General features: G+C 43.5%; 1 protein-coding gene across 16 annotated transcripts in view; it reads left to right on the top strand.

Annotated features, from left to right (window-relative positions):
* The window catches only part of LOC147029952 (ADAMTS-like protein 1), a 545,848-nt gene that overhangs the window by 276,493 nt on the left and 244,724 nt on the right, over window positions 1–24,631 (top strand). The window lies entirely within an intron of this gene.

The following is a 24,631-nucleotide window of genomic DNA, read 5'->3' as shown; positions in this document are numbered from 1 at the left end:
AAAATGAGTTTATTTATAGTTCGACTTTCAGATTCCAATCTTGTTCTTGAATTACTTTTCACCATCATTGAGTAATTTGGTTCCGGATTTCAATGGCAAACGGCTTTCAAAGGTCCACAACCTCAAAACTTCATGTTGTGTAATTTCATTGTTTTAATGTGAGTAACCTGACCAATCCATTGGCTTGTAATTTTTCGGACTTTATTATAATTTTAAATTACGAGGACTAGCCCTTACGCCTCATAAGGAAAAAAATACAGTATGGTTTTGTGAGTCCATGGTAGGCTGGACCTTGCAACACGCATGATTAAAATGGGTTTTTATAAAGCATTTTTCATTGCTTCAAAGGCTGTTGGACAGTGGAATGGCAATATAAATCAGAAAAAACATGCTTTGCTTTGGCCTTTGACTTTCATTCCTGATAAACTATCAAAGGGTGTTACATCAATGATGACATCATCCTTTTAGGAGCATTAAGCTGGCTGTCCCATATATTAGCATTTGCATGTAGAAGCTAAAGATCCCATAATATTGTTACAGTTGTGGAAATTCACAGATCACCATTCAGGCTCCCCGAAGATCAGTTATCTCGATAAGTGTGTGTCCAGATTAGATTTCCCCACCAATGTCTAAAGGGCATTATTGTATGCTGGGCTGTGCATCTTCGAGTTAGCCATAATTCTTTTCTGTCTTTAATTTCAAACAAACACACCACTCCTCAACAACATCTCTACATCCATGCCACCTCCACCACCACAACGACATCTCAACAACTACACCATCCCCACCACAGCGCCAACCACACTGCAACCACGACATCTCAACAACTCCCGCCCCGATATCCCTCAGAATGGGTAAACAAAAATGACGGTTGGGCAACAACCACAGAGCCAAGCTGAGCTCTGCTGAAATTTTCCCCCGCGTGGCGGGAAGGGCGGGGAAAATGGCGCGTCGACGATAAAAACGCGGCGTTCGCTCAGAGAAGGAGAATTGGGGAGGAGAGCATAAGAATTGGTGAGGACACCAGGAGAATTGGTGCCATTGGTGGACTTGGTACGAGATTTGGTGATGCCATCGGCGGACTTGGCTCTCTTCTTGGTCTCCTTGGCGTCGTTGGAGTTGGTCGAGTAGAAGCCGGAGAGGAGTCGCCAGACGGATCCCCGTTGGAGGCGCTGTTGAAGGCACTGGTGGAGTCCAGTGGAGTGCAGGCAGAGACACCGAGGGTCACCGAACCAGGCCCCAGCGAGTCACCACGAGGGTGGCAGGTAACCTGCGCGACCTCTCAGAGCCTTGCGGTCATCCCGGCTCTGAGAAATATTAAAGGCTTACGAGCCCGGGTCTTTTCTTTCTGAGGTTTTGCATGGAAGTCTGTGGCGTCTTGTCCTTTAAGTAGTGAATTGTTATAAGTGCATGTAAATAATAAATAGATAATGGCTGTAGGTTTTCTTGCTCGTGTCTTGTCCCCTACCCCCATTCATTGCCGTGATTGCATAAGTTTACCAATAAATGTCCCCTTTGTTTGAATATTCACCTGCTCGTTGCGTCCCTTCTTCCATTGAACTGCCGTAATTGCGTTCGGAATATTAGCTGGTTTTTAACACCGATAAGACAATCGGGTCCGACGGGGCTTGGCGATATAAAACCGCTCGGCAATCGCAAACCGAACGAGCTGAGTAAAGCGGCTCGTTTCCGTGCAGGCTCCGTTGAGGTGTAAATCCCCTGCATTTCTGTCTGCGTGAATAATTAGGTACATCGACAATTCGGCGATCAACCCTGTCGCGCGTGAACAGAAGAGTTGGCTGATTTATTGTGTTGTTAACAACACCCGTAGTTGGGTTTCGGCGTTGATCCGAAAAGCTGCGACTGGATTGCCACGTTCGGTGGGCACGTGGCGGCCGCAAATTAGCTAAAGGCGGTCACTCGCACGCCGAACGGGCGGAAATCCACAACAATATATTTTGAAAAGACCTGGTGGCACCTTGCTAAGTCTGTCTCTGGTGTATGCATGCTCCCCTTCCATCCCTTCCATCATTTCAAATGGCACTTTAGCCGACTCTGCTCTGAGAAGGCCGCATGCCTCAATTCTGTGTTTGCTTCCAAATCTCGTCTCCAATCTCTTTCTCCCTGTAACCACCCTATTCAGCAGCTACCCAACTGCTCCTACACTCTGTTATCTTTCTCACCCGAGAAGGTGAAGAAGCTTCTCGCAAGCATCAACTCTGATTCTGTAACTAGCCAAGATGGCATCAGTTCCCCGTGTCTTAAAAACCTCATCTGCCCCTCTTATACATCTTCTTTCTGCTCTGTTTACCCTATAATTTGCCCTCGGCCATCGTCCATCTGTATGGAAGTCAGCCAACATCACTGCAGTACACAAACATGAACCCACCGTTTGGTATCTCCCATGATGAAGCTGAGGCTTTGCAAAAATTGATCCCCTGAACTCCAGACCTATCTGTTTATTTCCAATCATCAGTAAGGTCATGGAATCCATCATCACAGTTGACACAAAATCGTTCCTTTTCTCTAATGGCCTGATCTCAGACCATCCGTTTCGATTCAGATCAGGTCACTCTACCCTGGAAATGCTCTTCCAGCAATGGATTGAGGCCCTGGTTCTCAGAAGTGAGATCATGGCCATCTCTCTGGACATACCTCAACTATTTGCTGTAGTCTGGTGCCCCATCTTTCTCTCCAAGCTCTTTGGCTATGGCATACAAGGACCCCTCCTTTTATGTCTCACTGTTACATTCACTCAATCTCATTGAAAGGACCACCTGATGAACCCTCCCATATACTTCTTTAACAATCCTCTTGACGAAATTCAGTCAGTAAAACTGTTTGGGGCCTATTTGATCTTCAGAGCCATGTTGTTTCTCTGGCAAACCACATATCTAAGTTGGCCTTCAAAGCCAGCCACAAAATGGACATTTTCCGTCATGCAAAGTCTTTCGTGGGCATCTCTGAACTTTTATCGACAAGACCTTCATCCACAGGTTGGTCCTTCATCCACATCCACAGGTTCATCCACAGAGTACTGCTCTTTATTTTGGGCTAGTGCCCCTGCCTCACACCTTGCTCAGCTTGATGCCATGGAAACCAAGGCCTTTAATGTCATTGGAAACCAAGGCCTGCCGCAATAAAGCTGAGGCTCTTGATCGATTACTTTCACATCGCATACATGTCGGTGGTCTCTCTGTCTTCTACCGCCTACTTTCTGGTCTTGCATCCTCTGCCCTTTCAATGTGGCCTGTCTCCCCCAGGTTTCTACAGGGTGCACGTGGTCTGCAGGTAACCCTGTTCTGGTGAAACTCCCAAAATCCAGGTTCACTGCTCACCTCCACTCATACATTCGTCTTTTTTTTCCTGCCTGTGGAACCAACTTCCTCAGTCTGTTTAATCACACTCTTTCCTCCAGGGTTTCAAGATTACTGTTCCTCACCATCTCAGATCACCCCCCATCCATACTCATGGTCTTTTATACCTTCATTAACCCTCCCCAGCCCACTTGTTTCTGGGTCCCACACCATCACCATTCTCAATTTTTTCTTTGTTCCACTTCTGCTTTTTCCCTAGTTTTCCCTTCCACTTTTGTGACAGTCACAAAAGTGAGAGTGAGAGTTTTTTGTGACTGACTGAGAGTGGGAGATTTTTTTTGTAGCACTTGCAACCAGCCTCTTCAACCCCTGTATCCTCCTACTCTTGCTCTCATTTATCTGCACATACTTTATTCCTCCAAGCCTCCTATTTCATCTCTTTACCCTGTTGTTGGTGTTGTCCTGTTCTTTTTGTTTCCTCCGCCACTGAAGGTGAAGGAGTTTATGTTTTCACCCCTCTCCCGATTTTTCAAGTATATTGGTCAGTCAATTTTGTTGTTTGTCTGTCTGTCTGTCGCCAACAGGTCACAATTTTAAACCAATCTTCACGAAACTTCACCACATGGTAGAGTTTGTCATAAGCAAGAAGCCCATTGTTTTTGAGGTCAAAAGGTCAAAACACCAACATAGGTCAACATAGGAAAAGATCAACATAGATCAACAAAGGCCAAGCTTATCAATAATACAGCTTATCAACAACTTTGGTGAGATTTCTAAAACCTCATTTTTCATCCGATTGACTTGAAATTTAAAGAGGATTTATATTTCACATTACTGAATTCAACCAGCTAATTGTTTTTGAGGTCAACATTAACCAAAAGGTGAACATAGTCCCAAGGTCAACAACTAAGGAGGTATGTCTAAAATCCTCAATTTTCATCTCATTGACTTGAAATTTGAAGAGGAGTTGCATATTTGGTCATTGAATTCAACCACCAATTATTTTTGAGGTCAAATTTGTTTTCTAGATTTTGCAACTATCGTGCCCTGCACAATGTGTTCTTGTTCGTCTGTTTGTTTGTCTGTGTGTAGGATATCTCAAAAAGTTGTGGACGGATCCGGATGCAATCTGGTGGGCAGGTTGGGTGTGTGACAAGGTCGAACTGATTAGATTTTGGTGACAATCGGAATCCGGATCTGGATACGCTAATTATTTAATTTTGAAAATGATTCTTCACCATTGAAAGGGCCAAAAACAATTTTCTGGCATGTTATTTCAAAAATGTATTGGGCCCGATATGTTCTCGTGGATCAGGCATGTGGCAGAGGTATGCGCTCTACCGAGTGCCCTTCTAGTTTTTTTATGTCTTCATCTGTTTTGTGCTGTGGCTCCTCCACAAGCTTCCACTCCATTTACAAAACAAATATGCCCTTATGTGTGCTTGTACCCTGAACAAGCACACATGTAATGGTCTATTTATTTTTCTTTTTTTTTTAAGATCGAAATTCCTTCCATGGAGTAACGATCAATCACGTCATTCTAGTAAATATTCTCAGTGAATAAAATGTTCATAATGCAGCCATTGGAGCCCTGATGCCTCCCAGAGATTTATGGGACTTCCAATTATTTTATTGTGGCAATTGTTTAGTACCTCTTGAACCAAACTTGTGCAAAAAAAATATCCTTGATTATATGTTGCACCATTTCCTTTTGGTTGAAGAGGAATAATACAGCTTATTGCCAAATTAGAGAAAAAAACAGTCAAGAATGCAATTGATCTTTGTGAAAATTAGCTTGACTCTTTTGCTTCAACATTTGGAGAGATCAAGCTTTGGAAAGAAAAGTATTTTCACAAATTTGAAATGCACTGAAATGATGGAAGGAACTGAGAGGGAAGTGGGAATTAAATTTTAAGACAAAATTCACCAAGGCATCCGAGACGTTGCTCACAAGGTGGAAGTCTCGTATTTCACCTTCAAAGGACTGCAACTATCTTCCATTTAAGCAGTTATCTAATGTGGGTATTAAAACCCATGAAGTGGATTTAAACGGCTATTCTGGTGCTGTGTGACTGTTAAGCGAGTGCTGCATCTTGGAGCACACTGTCTCGGAATATGACTCGAAGACTCAAAATTGCAGCAAGGTTGTGGGGTTTTTTTCTACAAGAGCTAGCTAGTTCATGGAAGAGCAAGGTTAAATTTAGTGGGGTAGAGGGGTAACGATTGGCACAAGTAAATAAACGAGAGAGAGAGAGACAGAGACAGAGACAGACAGACCTAGACCCCCCCCCCCAAAAAAAAAAACATGGAGATCAGGGGTAATAAAGATCATGGGTCAGGATGGAGGATAACATAAGATGGCAGTGCACTGTCTGCTTGAAGCCCTGAAGGGAAGTGGGAAATAACGGCCTCTGGAACGTGGTTCCACAGATGGGAGAAGCGAGGATCAAACCATTTGAGGTGTGCATTCACCCTCGATTTTGGAAGTTTAACCAGATGTTTACTGGAAGAACCTGTGCATCGGTAATACTAATAAGCAATTAAATTGTGCACTTTGGGATAAAAGCATGAAATGTTCTACACACTCTACAGTGTGTCTAAATACATGAGGATTTATTTTTTAGCTTTGGAGCCATCTTGGATTTGACCTCTGATGACATTGAGAGTTCAAGGAGAGGTCAACAACAACTTGCTATTTTAGCACCATGTATCATAGTAACATGATCATACGTCCCAAAATTACACACTTTTTATATGACTGTTTGTCTGTGTCCTGCAGACATCTATAGATTATTTCCAAAGGTGACGTTTGACCCCTATTTAAATATCGAAGTCGGTGACCTCAAACAATGCTGATTTACATTTGTTTGTTACCTGTATCATAACATATACGAGGATGTTTCAATGAAAAAATTAACGATTTTTACGAGGGTCCTGTTGTTCTGTCCCACTGAATTTATATTGTATTCATGATGATGTAGAATATACCACACGTATGTTATCATAATGATGACCACGAGAGGTCACTGACCTCTGACCAAGATCTTCGTGAATGCCTGAAAAGATTTCAGATGTTAATGTGTTCTTTTTAATTACAACTTCTTCTTCTTCTTCTTCTTTCGGCTGCTCCCGTTCGGGGTCGCCACAGCGGATCAACCGTCTCCATTTCGCTCTATCCTCCACATCTTCCATTGACACTCCAACTACCCGCATGTCCGCCCTCACCGCATCCATGAACCTCTTCTTTGGCCTTTCTCTTCTCCTCCAGCCTGGCGGCTCCATCTTCTGCATCCTTCTCCCAATATACTCAGCTTCCCTCCTGTGCACGTCCAAACCATCTCAATCTCGCCTCTCTCACTTTGTCTCCAAACCGTCCTACCTGCGCAGTCCCTCTAATATACTCATTCCTTATCCTGTCCATCCTCGTCACTCCCAACGAGAATCGCAGCATCTTTAACTCTGCCACTTCCAGCTCCGCTTCCTGTCTTTTTGTTAGCGCCACCGCCTCCAAACCATACAACATAGCTGGTCTCACTACCGTCTTATATACTTTCCCCTTAACTCTTGCAGCTACCCTTCTGTCACAAATCACTCCTGCAACTCTTCTCCACCCACTCCATCCTGCCTGCACTCTCTTTTTCATTTCTCTCCCACACCCTCCGTTACTTTGGACAGTTGATCCCAAGTATTTAAACCCATCCACCTTCCCCACCTCAACTCCTTGCAACCGCACCATACCACCACCCTCCCTCTCATTTACGCACATGTACTCCGTCTTACTCCTACTGACTATCATTCCTCTTCTCTCCAGTGCGTACCTCCACTTCTCAAGGCTCGCCTCAGCCTGCTCCCTACTCTCCCTACAGATCATGATGTCATCCGCGAACATCATAGTCCATGGAGGCTCCAGTCTGATCTCGTCCGTCAACATGTCCATCACCATTGTAAACAGGAAAGGGCTCAGAGTCGATCCTTGGTGCAATCCCACTTTTACCTTAAATCGGTCCATCATTCCTACCGCACTCCTCACCGCTGTCACACTGTCCTCATACATATCCTGCACAATCCTCACATACTTCTCCACCATTCCCAACTTCCTCATGCAATGCCACAACTCCTCTATTGGCACCCTATCATAAGCTTTCTCTAAATCCACAAATACACAATGTAACTCCTTCTGGCCTTCCCTATACTTCTCCATCAACATTCTCAAAGCAAACATCACATCAGTGGTGCTCTTTCCTGGCATAAACCCATATTGCTGCTCACAAATCGTCACCTCTCTTCTCAATCGAGCTTCCACTACTCTTTCCTACAACTTCATGGTGTGGCTTAACAACTTTATCCCTCTGTAATTTCCACAGCTCAGCACATCACCCTTATTCTTGAAAATCGGAACCAGTACACTTAATCTCCACTCCTCCGGCATCCTCTCACTTTCCAAGATTTTATTAAACAATCTGGTTAACAACCTCATTGCCATCTCTCCTAAGCACTTCCATGCCTCCACTGGTATGTCATCTGGGCCAACCGCCTTTCCACTTTTCATCCTCTTCACAGCAGTCTTCACTTCATCCTTACTGATCCACCCCACTTCCTGATTCACTATCTCCACCTCTTCCAACCTTTTCTCTCTCTCATTTTCTTCATTCATCAGCTCCTCAAAGTACTCCATCCACCTTCTCAACACACTCTCCTCACTCGTCAGCACATTCCCATTTACGTCCTTAATCACCCAAACCTGCAGCACATCCTTCCCAGCTCGGTCCCTCTGTCTTGCCAATCGGTATAAATCCTTTTCCCCTTTTTTGTATCCAACTTCTCATGCAGCTCGTCATATGCCTTTTTCTTAGCCTTTGCCACCTCTCGCTTTGCCTTTCGCCGCCACTCCTTGTACTCCTGCCTACTTTCTTCATCTCTCTGACTATCCCACTTCTTTTTCGCCAACCCCTTCTTCCTTATACTTTCCTGCACTTCCTCATTCCACCACCAAGTCTGCTTATCTTCCTTCTTCTGTCCAGATGTCAAACCAAGTACCTTCCGAGCTATCTCCCTCACCACTTCTGCTGTAGTTGCCCAATCATCCCACCCATCTTTACCACCATCCAACACCTGTCTCGCCTCCTCCCTAAATTCCACGCAACAGTCTTCCTCCTTCAGCTTCCACCATCTGGTCCTTGGTTCAGCCCTCACTCTCTTCCTCAACCTCACCTCCAAAATCATCCTACAGATCACCAATCGATGCTGTCGAGCTACACTCTCCCCTACCACCACCTTACAGTCTCTAATCTCTTTCAGGTTGCATCTCCTGCTTAAGATGTAATCCACCTGTGTGCACTTTCCTCCAATCCTGTACGTCACCCTGTGTTCCTCCTTCTTCTTGAAATACGTATTTACCACTGCCATTTCCATTCTTTTTGCAAACTCTTCCACCCTTTGCCCTTCCACATTTCTCTTGTTGAGACCGTAACTACCCATCACCTCCTCATCCTCTTTATTCCCTTCCCCAACATGTCCATTGAAATCTGCTCCAATCACCACTCTTTCATCCTTGGATACACTCTCCACCACTTCATCTAACTCACTCCAGAAATCTTCTTTATATTCCATCTCACACCCCATATGCGGTACATATGCACCGATGACATTCATCATCACCCCTTCAATTTCCAACTTCACACTCATCACTCGGTCAGACACTCTCCTCACCTCCAATACCCTCTTGACATAATCTTCCTTCAGGATTACACCGACACCATTTCTCCTCCCGTCCACACCATGGTAGAACAGTTTGAAACCACCTTCAATGCTCCTAGCCTTACTCCCCATCCACTTGGTCTCTTGTACACACAGTATGTCCACCTTTCTTCTCTCCATCATATCAGCCAACTCTCGCCCTTTGCCAGTCATCGTCCCAACATTCAGAGTTCCAACTCTCACCTCCACACTTCTACCCTTCCCCCTCTCCCACTGCCTCCGGACTCGCCTTTCCCGTCTCCTTCTCCTCCTTCGCACAGCAGTAGCACAATTTCCACTGGTACCCTGCTGACCACTAGTACCGGTGGCGGTCGTTGGTAACCCGGGCCTCGACCGATCCGGTATGGAAATTCATTTTGTTGTCCGCATAATGATTTGGCATTGGTTTTTACGCCGGATGCCCTTCCTGACGCAACCCTGGTCACCTCTTACGACACACAGGGATATGGTACACCTATTCTAACCGGGGCATACACCGGGCCCGTACACTGGTACTCATTTCGCCAACCTCGGAAGGATGACAGGCTGAGTCAACCCCCTGGTGTTATACGACTTGGTATGTATATATATATATATATATATATATATATATATATATATATATATATATATATATATATATATATATATATATATATACATCCATACATACATACATACATATACATATATATATATATACATATACATTAATTCAGTGGCCCAACGGGGCTTGAACTCAGGACCTTTTGGGTCCCAATCCGCTGCCCTAACCACTGCGCCAACACCAGGCATTTTTTAATTGCAACTTACGAAACTCCAAAGAGTTTTTAATTACAACTTACGAAACTCCAAAGATTGTTCAAATGAAAGCCGAATCTGGCGATTGTTCGTGAGCCTGCAGAGGTAGAAGGTGGGAAGACGTTTCGTTTCAATGAAAATGGTTTTATGTAAAGAATATGGGGATAAGGATGGACAAGACACTATGAGTAAATAATGGGAAAAAAACCAAGTTGTCGACAGACACAAACAGGGATTAAAGGAACACGCAATCCTATGCATAATGAAAATAAATAACCCGTTATGGTGCCAAAATGTCAGAGTCAAACAACGAAGGGAGCAGGCGAGGACTTGAGGCAGCAATGAGCTTGTGTTGCTTTACCACAACAGTATGGTCATGCAGGCAGGCTTGGCACAGAACGAAGTGCAGCTCAGGCTGGCAATGAGGACGCATTACGATGAGGATCTCTCCAATAGTCATTCCTGTGAGGGCGACTAAACAGAGAGAGGGTGCGCATATATACACAACAGTTTTTATCATCTCTTCAGACCACACACAGCTGGTCCCTATTAGCCAATCCACAGGACAGCGGCAGTGCTCTACTGCAGCACACAAGGCCGCTTATGCAGTCTTTTACGATCTTTCAGCAGAATTTCCGTACCTGCTCATTGCGCTTTCAGAACATACATAATACCCTGTAAAGCGCATTTATAGTGCTACTCTGGTGCCTTCATATGGCCACAATTCCTGCACCTGGCCTCACCTGTTACAGGAATTATTGCACAATTCAATCATATATCCGATTCTGCTTTAAGGTTTTCACTCACCATCTTCTCGGTGTTTGCTGTCTGTACAATACGACTTACTTCTGACAGTTTCCCAGATACAGGTGTAAATCTAAGCTACTCAATTCACATGGTCAATATCTTAGCATATTGTAGTTGTGAAAACCTCCCCACCCCACATCCCCTTCCACTTAACAATATCAAATGGGCCAGCTACCAAGCCAACTGCTGAAACCAGGCCTTAACTCCCAACAGTGAGCTTCCAAGCCCATCAGACTCAGGCTGGAGGAAAGACACCACAGGATGGCAACCAGTGTTTACCACTCTTCCAGAAGCATCGATGTCATGCTATGAACTCATTCACTGTGGGTGTTTGAAGCGATACACTGGGCGATGCAAATGTGTCAAGGCCACCCTTAAGTCTGCTGTCTTCTGTTCCTGTTCTGAAGGATGCTAGCACAAACCTAGTACACAAAGCATTACTTAGACCCTCCAGATTGTGCAACCGGTCCAGACGGCATCAGCCCACATGTCCTAAAAACCTGCTTACTGCTCTTGCTCACCCTCTCTCTGTTCTATTCACCCTCTCATTTGCTCAAGGTCATCTGCCATCTGCTTGTAAATCAGCAAACATTACTGTTCTGCTTTAAAAAGGTGCAAAAACAGATCCCTGCAACTACAGACCAATCAGCCTTCTCCCAATCATCATCAAGGTTATGGAATCTATCATCGCTTCAGACATTAAATTTTTCCTCTTCTCCAATGGCTTGATTTCCGATCATCAATTTGGATTCAGACCAGGTCACTTTACCCTGAATATGCTGCTTCTGCTCTCCCAACAATCGATGGAGATTCCCAATGCCAGACATGAAATCAGAGCCATCTCCCAAGACAGACGAATGCCTTCGATACAGTCTGGCACCCTGCCCTGCTCACCAAACTCTCTTCCGATAGTATCCAAGGCCATCTCCACTCGTGGCTTGCAGACTTCCTCTCCTGTCGCAGCCAACATGTAGCCCTTCATGGAGTTTTCTCATCCCCTCTTCCTGGCCAGGTTGGAGTTCCTCAAATCAATGTTCTGGGCCCTGTTCTTTTTCTGGTTTTCATCAGTGATCTCTCTGACTGTCTGAAAAATCCTCTTTATCTCTTTTCAAATGACTCCACCCTCTTCCGTACCATCTGTCATCCCTCAGATCGGCAAGCCGCAGCTTCTTTGCTCTCTGCAAATCTGGATAAAATCACAAACTGGTCCAACACGTGGAACATGTCCTTCAATCCTGACAACCCCCCCCCCCTCCCCATGCAATGCCACATTTCCAAGCTGGTCCCCAAAGCCAGTCGCTGACTAGGCATCCTCCGTCATGCAAAGTCCTTCCTTGGCACACCTGAGCTCCTGAACACATGCAAAGCTTTCGTCCACAGCCTGATGGAGTTCTGCTCTCCCCTCTGGGCTTTCTCGGCTTCACGCTGTGGAAACCAAGGCATTTAGGATCACTGGTTTCTCCCGCGGTGAGGCTCAGTCTTTGGTCTCTCACTCTCTCACCGCAGGCAGATCGGTGGTCTTTCTCTTTTCTACCATCTCCTCTCCGGCTTCGCCCCCCCCCACTCTGTCTCCAATACCCCCCCCTCCCCCCGTATTTACGCAGGACGCTCATGGTCCGCGAGCAACCCCCTTCTGGTAAAACTACCACGATCAAGAATCACTGCTCACCTTCTATCTTTCATTCCTCTTTTCCCGCCTTTGGAACAAACTCCCCCTTTCTCTTCAATCCCACGTTTCCGTCCAGGTCTTCAAAACAGCTGTTTACCACCATCTCTTATCTCCCCCCATCCAAAACCACGATCTTTTCTGCCCCCACTAATCCACCCCAGACCCACCTCCTTCAAATTCCCTGCTTTCCTTCCTGAAAGTCCTTATAGTAGTGTGCATCTTGTTTCCCCTGTGTACCCCACCCCATCCTTCTCCCTTCCACAAATCTCATGTCTGTTCCCCACTGTTTTGTCCTTCCCTCTCCCACCCCTCTTGTCTCCTGCTCCCCTTGTTGTGCGTTCTGTGTGTTAGCTCTCATACGAGCATAGACAGTGTATACAAAGAAAAAGTTCTTGAGATCTCTGCATCCAATAAGATCTGTGTAACATCATGTACATGTACAGTAAACACACCAACCTAATAAATTGGGTTTATTTGTGGCATTATTTACCACTTCTCAACCAGACATTGCATTAACTCCTGATTGAGGTAATTGACCTCAAGGTTAACAGAGGTCAAACCACTGATTTCACAAATGAAAATATTGTTAAGGATGCAGTAATACAGAACGTCACAGAAAGATATGTAATTTAGCGATTTATGGTCATGTTGCAATGTCACATGATGGCAAAATATCAAATTCTCGTTGTCCAAGGTCATTGACCTCTTAATATCATCAGAGGTCAAATCCAAGATGGTTCCACATCTTAAAATATATCTTAGGATATGTGGAAAGACTTTCGAAAATTTAATGCTTTATTCACAAAGTGCACCATGCATTTTATATTCTGAGCTCATCTGCTGTACTACATACCTGGGTTGTTGGGGAAGGTTTGGAGGACAGAGAGCAGAGGGAGCAATATTGGAGAAGAGGCTGGATAAAACAGACAGACCGCTGACCTGCCTGTGTTGTGAAAGCAACAGACCATGTGCTTCGGCCAGTTGTAGGAGATTCCATTAATGTTGTCAGTTTTAGATTCCACAGAATTTGGGAGAGACCATTCCGTAGGCGAGTGCAGTACTCCATTGACCGATAGACAAAGGCCAAGTAGACTGAGAGAAGGTTCAATTTTTTCCAAGAATAGACTTGGATTGATGGAGGATGCCCAGTCTGCAGCTGGCTATGGAGGCCAGCTTTGTAATGTGGTTGGCCCAGGAAAGGTCATGGCTGATGGTGAGGCCAAAACGTTCAAGAGAGTGAACTTCTTCAAGTGGCTCACTGTGGAAATTGAAAAGTGAATTTGTTTGACAATCCCCTCTCTCCTACTCCTCTCCCTCTCCACCTCACCTCCGTCCTCTCTCCCTCCCTTCCCTGTTCGTTCTCTCTCTCTCTCTCTCTCTCTCTCTCTCTCTCTCTCTCTCTCTCTCTCTCTCGTCACTCTCTCTCTCTCTCTCGTCACTCTCTCTCTCTCTCTCGTCACTCTCTCTCTCTCTCTCGTCACTCTCTCCCCCCCCCAACCCCTTAGTACTCCCATCAGCAAAGCGATGGGTTTTATTTCCTAGTGTATATATATATATATATATATATATATATATATATATATATATATATATGTATATATATATATATATGTATGTATATATATATACACACACACACACACACACACACACACACACACACACACACACACACACACACACACACACACACACACACACACACACACACACACACACACACACGTGCTTCGGCACATACACTGAACTGATGAGCCAAAACATAATGACCACCTGCCTAATATGCTGTTGGTCCTCTGTGTGCCGACAAAACAGCACCGACCCACCAAAGCATGGACTCTATAAGACCCCTGAAGGTGTTCTGTGGTATCTGGCACCAAAACATTAGCAGCAGATCCTTCATGTCCTGTAAGTTGCGAGGTAGAGCCGCCGTGGATCACACTTGTCTGTGCAGCACATCCCACAGATGCTCAAACGGATTGAGATCTGAAGAATTTGGAGGCCAGGGCAACACCGTGAACACTTCATCATGTTCCTCAAACCATTCCCGAACAATGTGTGGCAGGGCGCATTGTCCTGCTGAAAGAGGTCACTGCCATCATGGAATACCATTGCCATGAAGGGGTGTACCTGGTCTGCAACGATGTTTAGGTAGGTGACACGTGTCACATTGACGTCCACATGAATGGCCGGACCCAGGGTTTCCCAGCAGAACATTGCCCAGAGCATCACACTCCCTCCACCGGCTTGTCGTCTTCCCACAGTGCATCCTGGTGCAATCGCTTCCCCAGGTAAACGGCGCACACGTACAGGGCCATCCACGTGATCCAAAAGAAAACGGGACTCATCGGAACAGGCAACCTTCTTCCACCACTCCAAGGTCCAAATCTGACGCTTGCGTGCCCATTGTAGGCGCTTTCGATGTTGGACAGGGGTCATCATGGGCACTGACCGGTCTGCGGCTACGCAGCCCCATACGCAGCAGGGTGTGATGTACTATGGATTGTGACACATTCCTCCCGTGACGACCATTAAAATTTTCTGTGACTTGTGCCACAGTAGACCTTCTGTCGGTTCGGATCAGACAGGATAGCCTTTGTTGCGCTCGTGCATCGATGAACCTTGGGCGCCAAAACCCTGTCACCGGTTTGTGGTTTATCCCTCCTCGGACCACTGGTGGAAGGTACTCACCAATGCTGACCGGGAGCACCCCACAAGCCTTGTCGTTTCAGAGATGCTCTGACCCAGTCGTCTGGCCATAACAATTTGGCCCTCATCAAAGTCACTCAGGTCTTTACTCATGCCCATTTCTCCTGCATCCATCACATCAACTTCAAGAACTGACTGTTCACTTGCTGCCTAATATGTCCCACCCCTTGGCAGGTGCCATTGTAACAAGATAATGTTATTCACTTCACCTGTCAGTGGTCATAATGTTTTGGCTCATCAGTGTCTATAGCACATGTGATATATGTGTGTGTGTGTATATGTGTATATATATATATATATATATATATATATATATATATATATATATATATATATATATATATATATATATATATATATATATATATATATATATATATATTTATTGTTATGGAAATGGCCCTTAGCAGGCTACAAAATATAGGATTAGCTCAGATCCCCCATTAAATGCATGTTTAGCTAGGTAGGTTGTTCGGTAAAATGGACGTTACATGTGTGTCGGGAGGTGTAGGATGCATGTTTTTATTGTTTGTACAGTGGTGGTGTGTCGAGGGCTTCTTCTTTCTCCCCTCTCCGGACGATAGGCCCCGTCCAGTCGGCTGAGGGGGAGTGGCCTGGAGAGGGAGGTGGAGCTAAGTGGAGGAGTTTCTCGGCTTCGTAAAGGGGGAGGAGCCAGTGGCTCGCAGCAAGCGAACGAAGACCTCGTAAAAAGGTTCAGTTTGGGAGAAGTAAAAAACTGCAGTCGGTTTCGAGGCGTGCTGGGGCTTCGAGGCGAGAAGGAAAGGAAATGGTGATTCTGCAGAGAAAGAAACTGAGAGGATGGAGGTGATTCTGCCGTGAGAGAAACGGCAGTCGGCTTTGAGAGGCGAGTGTAGAAAAGAAAAGAAAAGGTGATTCTGCAGAGAAAGAAACTGAGAGGACGGAGTTGAGAAGTCGGGCTTTGAGGCGGGAAGGCAAGAGAGGAAACAACGGAGCCTCTGACGGTCCCTGCTCACCTCACGGCTCGACGATGTCTTGGAATCCCATGGACCCAGCCTGCGGAGCCCAAACACCTCAGTTTGGCCTTGTCTGGTGAACAGGCCAGGCCTGGATTTGTATGCTGGACCTTGTGAAAAGCCAGCTGGAGCATACCACCGTCGATCTAACGGTCTTGTGCCGTCGACATTACGCTGGGCCAGAACGCGCTGAGGAGGGCATGCGCACGCGGTGCCTTGAGAAGAAAGAGTACGGCGCTGCCATCTTGCCACGTGGCGTGTTCGAGCTGGGGGCTCGAATCCGTGGACATCCGCTTGTTACGAGCGACATTCGTGCTTTTGACACTTTCCTCTCGTCCATGAAACATCACCAAGTACTCTGTCTTGCATGCATGCTGTCTGTCTGTCTTGTCTGCACGTTGTTTAAGGCATATCTCGGTAGTCCTCCTCGAAACCTGTAATCCGTAGTTCCCCAGTTAAGAACGGGTTAAAGATTGTTAATAAAAACATTGTCGTGAATGTTTTTCTTGTGTTGTGTTCCCCGATGTTCCCCAATAAATCTGGTTGGTTCGTATGAAGTTGCTGCTATGGATTAATTTGTGTCGCGTCGAGGAACGATCCGTTCGATTGGCATATAAAACCAAAATGGTTACAGACTGGCAGAAAACGCTCGGCATCTGACAAAACCAATCTGTAACCGGGATTCTATTTCCCCAACTGGTAAGGTCCAGGATTACGTTGGTATCGCGATTTAAGACGCGTGACCCGAGCGAGGCCTGTGCCGTGCCAGCCGGCGTTATAAACCCCGGAGACGGCGGTGGTGAGGGTGGCGCCAAGAGTCGGGTGAGCATCCCGCCACCCCGGATCCGCGACAATGTATATATATATATATATATATATATATATATATATATATATATATATATATATATATATATATATATATATATTGGTTTAAAATTGTGACATAAATGTGATGGGCGTGCAAACAGACAAACAGACACAATAACACAGGCGACCAACCAATATACTTGAAAATTTTTTGATTTTCGCAAGTAAAAATCAATGCCAATTAGTGAATTAAATTCAGATAAGGTTGACATTAGTCGATTTTAAATCGCACTCATCATTGATTACACCAAGTAATGTAAATGTCCTGTCTTTACCTATGCCACCGAAGTTGGATGGAGGTTATATTTTCACCTCTGTCTGTCTGTCTGTCTGTCTGTCTGTCTGTCTGTCTGTCTGTCTGTCTGTATCCCTGTCATTCTGTCTGTCTGTTACTTGCGAAAATCGACGATTTTTCAAATATATTGGTTGGTCGCGTGTGTTAATTGTTGCTCACGTATGTCAGTCGCCTATAGGTCACAATTTTAAAGTTTTCCCAAAACCTCACTAAATGGTCGAGTTGGTCAACAACTTCGGTCAAACCACTAAAATCTTTCATTTTCATCCGATTGACGTGAAATTTGAAGAGGATTTGCATATCCCGTCACTGAATTCAACCAACAATTATTTTTAAGGTCAATTTTGTTTTATGGATTTCGCAAGTATTATTCTCCACATGAAATCTTTCTTGTTTATTTGTCTGTCTGTGAACAGGATATCTCAAAACATTTTGGATGTGTTATGACAAAACTTGGTGAATGAGTTGGTTCGATGACAAGAACAAGCCAAATAGATTTTGGTTCATATCTGTAGATCCAGCCTATCAGTGAGGTACAAAACATAAACTGTTCAGCCTGGCGTAGTTAAGTGCTCTGCCGAGTGCCGTTCTCGTTTGCTATGGATTCACCAAATATTTTCATGAAAGAACTTTTTTAAAAAACACGAAGTGCTTTGCGATTAAAAAGTAATTCATCCCAGTTTTTATACAATAATATGTACTGTATAATTTATCACTCCAATGGCAGTCCTCCACACATAATGAAATAGAAGATAAAATATATTTTGTATGACTCTCGTATTGGCGCTTTAATGCTCTTTATGTGGTAATGTATCCACAAGAATACCCTCTACTGGGCCACAATATTTCAAAGCAAGCAGAAAAAACACAATGGTGCTCATTCATTCAGTTGCAAGTATGTATTTCTCTCTTTATTTATTGATTTGCATTGGAGTTTTGACAGTGCAGTCCCTGGAATGTCTACTGGGCAACTCTACTAAAATAAATGATTTCCTGGGCAAGGAACAGCAGCAGAATAAGCCAGAGGTTGAGTGATTGCCACTGACTGGGAAACTCAGATTCTAATTTTGAGCCAAGTTGCATCGCAAGGATCCATCACATGTATCTGTTTTAGTCAACATACATGGTTTTATTGAGGTATATATTCTGTTTCACTTGCAAGTTTTGATCTGAAAGGATGCTTTGGCATAAAACCCCCAATAATATAATCCTCTTCCAATCACAGCCAACATTTGGTCATACGAAAGCTTGTGGAGTCAACGTTTTCCACATTTTTCAGTTGTGGAAATGAAGCATTAGTAAGTCTGTGAATGAGTAAAGACTAGTTTTTTTTTTGTTTTTTTTTTTTACAATGAAAACAGTTGTTTTCTTTTCCTGAGAAGATCCAGCTCTTTCTGTCTAAACTTGATACCTTTATTGTTCAAGACCTTTGCAATTATTCCTTTAGTCCTGGAGTTTTTCTTTCATCAATTCCCTGAGTGACTCCCTCATCTGAAAATGGGCAAACACATATGGTAAATGGGATTTGAATTTCGATTGCCTGCATCATGGGTTCAGAGGGCTTGAGATGGGAAACACTAATAGGCCATTCCACTCTTCATAACATTATAATTGTATGTCATATTAAACATTGACACAGATCGTTTTAGCCAAAAAGAAGAGAAAAATGAACAAAATACACAACTTGCAAAGTGCATCGTTATACTTTTATAATTTGCAAAGTACATCAGGGTATTTGTTCTTCCCACACTTAAAACAAATTAAAAAGTGGGGGATATTGTAATCACCTCCTGTCTGGCCTTCCATCCATCACGCTTTCTCCTGAACGGTTGTGCAGAAATTCACTAAATTTGGTAGTTATGATCATCACATGACAAGAAGGTGCGAGAGCAGTATCATTTTTGGCCCTGCCCCCTGTGGCCATGGGTGAAGTCAAAAGTTCAAATACCCCAAAATACAATTATGGACACATTTTCAAATTTTTTTTAATGAAACGTATATACATTCAACATTGGAGGATGCAAGAAATATGTAACGATTGTTTTGGATTTTAACCCAGGTTCATGGGGCTTAGGGTCACAGGGGTAAAAGCAGAAGATGTTTTTTAAACTTAAAATTTGATATTGGGTCATTCCTGGTGGAACCTTTTGCCATCTTTCAACAGCACGCCATTGACTTCACTCTAGTGAATTAAAAATGACATTAGCAGACAATTGGCAAAGCCATGTAATGGTATAAAGGATTTCAACACAGTTTCCTGGGTTCCCTGCATCATGAGCCATGGTTTCAGATGCGATCACTAAAAAATCTACCCAAACAGACACTGCCAATATAGTTCATCTTTTAATATAAAAATAACTACTTTGAATCTCATATGTTTTGTTAATTAGGCAGAATGTATTTAATGTACTATATATACACTGATTCCTCCTTGAGCTTTAAATAACAAAATCGATGCACAATGTTGCTCCAACAATTTAATGATTAGATGCAGATTCAATTCAATACTAACTATCGTGTTGTCGTAACCCATCCATCATTTTCTGTGCTATGAAGTACAATACATTATTCTTACGTACTTCATGTTTCCCTTCCATGCTGTCATGTCACAAGTCACCTGAGACCCCCTCCCCTCTTTTGTTTTTTCTGTTTCACTGATCCTCTTTCATTTCTCACTCTGATCTTATACCTGTTTGCAAGGTGCTCATCACTTCATTTTAAGAGCAGTCAACATTTTTAATGTTTTGAAAAAAAAACGGAGTAAAGTGAAATCAGGAATGCCAGGAAAACATGTGGCACTGGCTGGAAACTACATAGAAAAAGGAGAACATATGTGCCGAGTCTTGCTGGTGCATGATCCTTCCTTCATGGATCTTTTAATATCCCCTTGTGCATGTTTAGAGTATTGTTATTCCTAATTATCTTTTTGTGCTTATTTTATTTTTCCTTTTATCTCGTTGTGATAGATTTTTCATCCTCTGTATGCATTCTGCACTTTATCAGTGTGAAAGATTACCTGCGAAACATTCTTCTAGATTTTTCCCATGTTCTTGATTCTCCTCATTGTAAAATTAAAATTTACCAGCAACACCTTTTAATATCAGGGAACAAATGAGTGTTGTCATGATGCATCACGTTGAAGCAGTGTGGAGATTACGTATTTTACATTCTGTGAATTAAATTAAATTATATTTAAAGTAAAAAAGCCACAAAAGCTCAACCAATTATAAACTCTGTAAGGGGTAAAAAGCTGAAGCGTCACATTTCGACTCTAGGATGGCCTTCAGCTGGGACTAGATGCCAAATCTTAATAAACATATCAAACAAAGGGAAAGGCGGGGTAGGTGTAAGGAAGCACCGGTGGGGAGTGGCAGGAAAAGGGGAGAGAGAGAGGTGAAGGGAGGTTCAGCAATCTGCATGTGTCTGTATGTTATTATCCCTCAAGGCCATAACAATATGAACCAACCTAAACCCATGAGAAAATGATCTATGAGAAGTTGTGCGCACACACAGCTAGCTACACATATACAAATATGTGCACAGATATGCACATATATCTACACATACCAATGCACACCAACACATGTCATCTTTAATATAGAAACGAAACATGGACTCCGGAAGACTCAGGTTCAACACGAGAACGTTTGAGCTCAAATTTGCAATTGGGTTCCTAAGGTAGCTTCGACGATGGTGAAGAGCAATGGGATGTATAAAATGCAGAAAAAATTGCAAGCATGGTTCATGTTTTTGTTTGTTTCATTAGGTTTTTTTGGTTGCAGTGCTTGTGAACAACCTTTTTATGCACATATAAAATTGTACTCGAAATATGGTATGTACAGTGCCTTCAGAAAGTATTCACACCCCTCAACTTTTGTCACTTTTTTTGTGATACAGCCCGAATTTAAAATGCATTGAATTTAAATTTTTTTGTAACTGATCGATACAAAATACCTCATAATGACAAAGTGAAAAATTTTTGCAAATCAATGAAAGATGAATAACTGAAATGTTGCATCAATAAGTATTCAACCCCTTTGCTATGACACTCCAAATTGAGCCCCGGTGCATCCAATTTCCTATGATCATCCTTACGATGTCTCCACAACTTGATTGAAGTCAACCTGTGGCCAATACAATTGATTGGACATGATTTAGAAAGAAACACACCTTTCTACATAAGGTCCAACAGTTGACAGTGCGTGTCACAGCAAAAACTCTTCCATGAAGTCGAAGGGACTGTCCATAGAACTCCGAGATAGAATTTTGGGGAGGCAAAGATGTGGGGAAGGATATAAAACAATTTCTAGAATGTTGAAAGTTCCCAAGAGCACAGTGAGCTCCATCATTAGGAAATGGAAAGAATTTGGAACAACCCAGACACTTCCTAGAGCTGGCCGTCTGACCAAACTGAGCAACCGGGCAAGTAGGACCTTGGTCAGGGAGGTGACCAAGAACCCAATGACCACTCTGACAGAACTACAGATTTCCTTGGCTGAGAAGGGAGAACTTGCAAGAAGGACAACAATCTCTGCAGCACTTCACAAATCTAGGCTTTATGGGCGAATGGCCAGACAGAAGCCACTCCTGAGAAAAAGGCACATGACAGCACACCTGGAGTTTGCAGAAAGTCATGTGAAAGTCTGAGAGCGTGAAGCAAAGATTCTGTGGTCTGATGAGACGAAAATTGAACTCTTTGGCCTGAATGCAAAACGCTACGTCTGGCAGAAACCGAGCACAGCTCATTACTCATCGAACACCATGCCTATCGTTAAGCATGATGGTGGCAGCATCATGCTATGGGGATGCTTTTCAGTGGCAGGGACTGGGAGACTTCTAAGGATAGAGGGAACAATGAATGGAGCCAAATACAGGCAAATCCTTGAGGAAAACCTACTTCAGAGTGCAAAAAACTTGAGACTGTGGTGTAGATGTATGTTCCAACAGGACAACCAACATACTTGGCAAAAAAAATTTTTGCCAAGTCATGACCCCAAGCATACAGCCAAAGCAACACTGGAATGGCTTCAGAACAAGAACATGAAAGTGTTTAAGTGGCCCAGCCAAAGCCCAGACTTGAATCCCATTGAGAATCTGTGGAAAGACTTGAAGATTGCTGTTCACCGACACTCGCCATCCAACTTGACAGAGCATGAACAAATCTGCAAGGAGGAATGGGAGAAAATCCTGAAATCCAGATGTGCAAAGTTGATACAGACATACCCAAGATGACTCGAAGCTGCAATCGCTGGCAAAGGCGCTTCCACAAAGTATTGACTCAGGGAGTTGAATACTTATTGACGCAAGACATTTCAGATTCTCATTTTTAATTAATTTGTAACAATTTCGAAAAGCATGTTTTCTCTCTGTCATTATGGGGTATTTTGTGTAAATCGGTGACAGAAAATTTAAATTTAATCCATTTTAAATTCAGGCTGTAACACAGCATAATGTGAAAATATCAAGGGGTGTGAATACTTTCTGAAGGCACTGTATCTCTTATATTTAAAGGTCCACAGAGTCAGAAATCCATGTTTGGTTTAATGGATAGATATGGCTTCATTTAACACTTCATCATCGACTTTTTCTTGAATAAATATCTTGAAAACGAAGATTTTAATGTTTTTTGTTGTCCTTGTACGCTCCATTGGCCCCAACCCCCCCCCCCAAAAAAAAAAAGAAAACGGAGATGTGATTACATTATATATCACGTGACCCACGACGTCATCTTGAGGATACTTTTGCTGTGGAACTTATGCTTACGTGTGGTGTACCTATGCTCTGAACTCCGAAAAAGTACTGAGAATGCCATCTATATGCATAGTTGCTGGTTATAGCAATACTGTACAACCAAAGATGATGGGAGTATGCATGTTTTCCCAAAAGATCCAGCTGTAAGAAAAATTTGGACGGCCAAAGTAAAACTGACCAGAGGAAAGTGGCATGCCCCATCTGCTTCAAGCGTCATTTGCAGCACCTATTTTGAAGATGATTCGTACGACAACGGTCTGTATTCCCAGTTCGGGATGAGTAAATTGAAGCGATTAAAGACCGACGCGATCCCCATGAAGATTAGAGATAATTCTAATTGAATGGAAAATAAGAAAATGGACAGAACAGCTGTGGAAAAGGGGACATTCAAAAATGACATAACGCATGGGATGTGTGGGTGTGTGTTCAAGCGTTAGTGTGACAGTGGGGTGGGGTGTATGTCCAAGCATTATGGAGTGTTATGGGAGGGGGGGTGGGTGTATTTCCAGGCGTTACAGAATGTTTCGGAGGGATGGGGTGTATGTTCAAGAATTATGGAGTGTTACTGGGGGGGTGGATGTATGGCCAAGCATTATGGAGTGTTCCAGTAGGGAGGATGTGTATGTCCAAGCGTTACGGGGTGTTACAGGGGTTGGGAGAGAGGATGCTTCCAGTGCCGTAACGTAACGCTAATTAATCGATCAATGATAACTTTATTCGATGCACCCTTTACTTTCGATGCAATAATTTAACGATATGCATGTATTCAAAACATTAATGATATCGGCATCAATGTATATTTATGTATACATGTACGTGCAGTACTGTTGCCCCGACAGTTGTACAGTTATAGTTATGTTCTATCTGTGTTAATTAACCTATTGTACATTACTCACTCACTCCATGTGGATGTACATTGTGAGGATAATCCCATTCAGTATGGTAATAATAATCTAAATGTATAGTGTTGCACTGTTCATCCGGACACGAGAATTAAAAAAAATTTTGAGTGATTATTCACCGTTGAGGGATAGAACCAAAAATGATATATCGCACTATATCTCAAATTGCTGTGAATGGATGATGACAAAACTTGGTGGATGAGTTGGTTCGGTGACAAGAACAAGCCGATTCGATTTTGGATGTCCAAATCCAGATCCAGGCTATCAGTGGGATACAAAACGTAAACTGTTCAGCTTGGCGGAGGTATGCGCTCTCCCGAGTGCTGTTCTCGTTACTACAATGATTACAGAGAAGTGTTACATCAAAATACCACTAAACTCCACATTTACCATGTTTGAGCTCCATGATTTACACTTACCAGTTGTTATTGCTGAGTCTTTATTCGATGCCATCCCGATTGTTGTGAACTCCAGGTGTTTCATGACCTCGGATTCGTACATGTACAGTCTGACACCACCTTCTACATATTGATTTTGACTATCATCGTAATCTGAGGGTTCTTGGTCAGAAAATTATTCATCAAATTCACTTTCTGACGAGTCTGAAGCGAGTTGTGTGGCCCTTACCCTTACCCTTTGCGTGCTGAGACGATCGTTCTGGTGATTATGTCACACAGATGATGTAATGACCATGGACGTTTCTGGAATTTTTAGGGGTGGTATCCTCCAGGTTGGCTTTTTAAACTTTAACACCTCAAATAATTATTAGAGTTAAAAAC

Source organism: Eptatretus burgeri, chromosome 3, assembly GCF_056783735.1.
Source record: "Eptatretus burgeri isolate ZD-2024b chromosome 3, Ebu_testis_v1, whole genome shotgun sequence".
Taxonomy (NCBI): Eukaryota; Metazoa; Chordata; class Myxini; order Myxiniformes; family Myxinidae; genus Eptatretus; species Eptatretus burgeri.
This window is presented reverse-complemented; position numbering and strand designations above follow the sequence as displayed.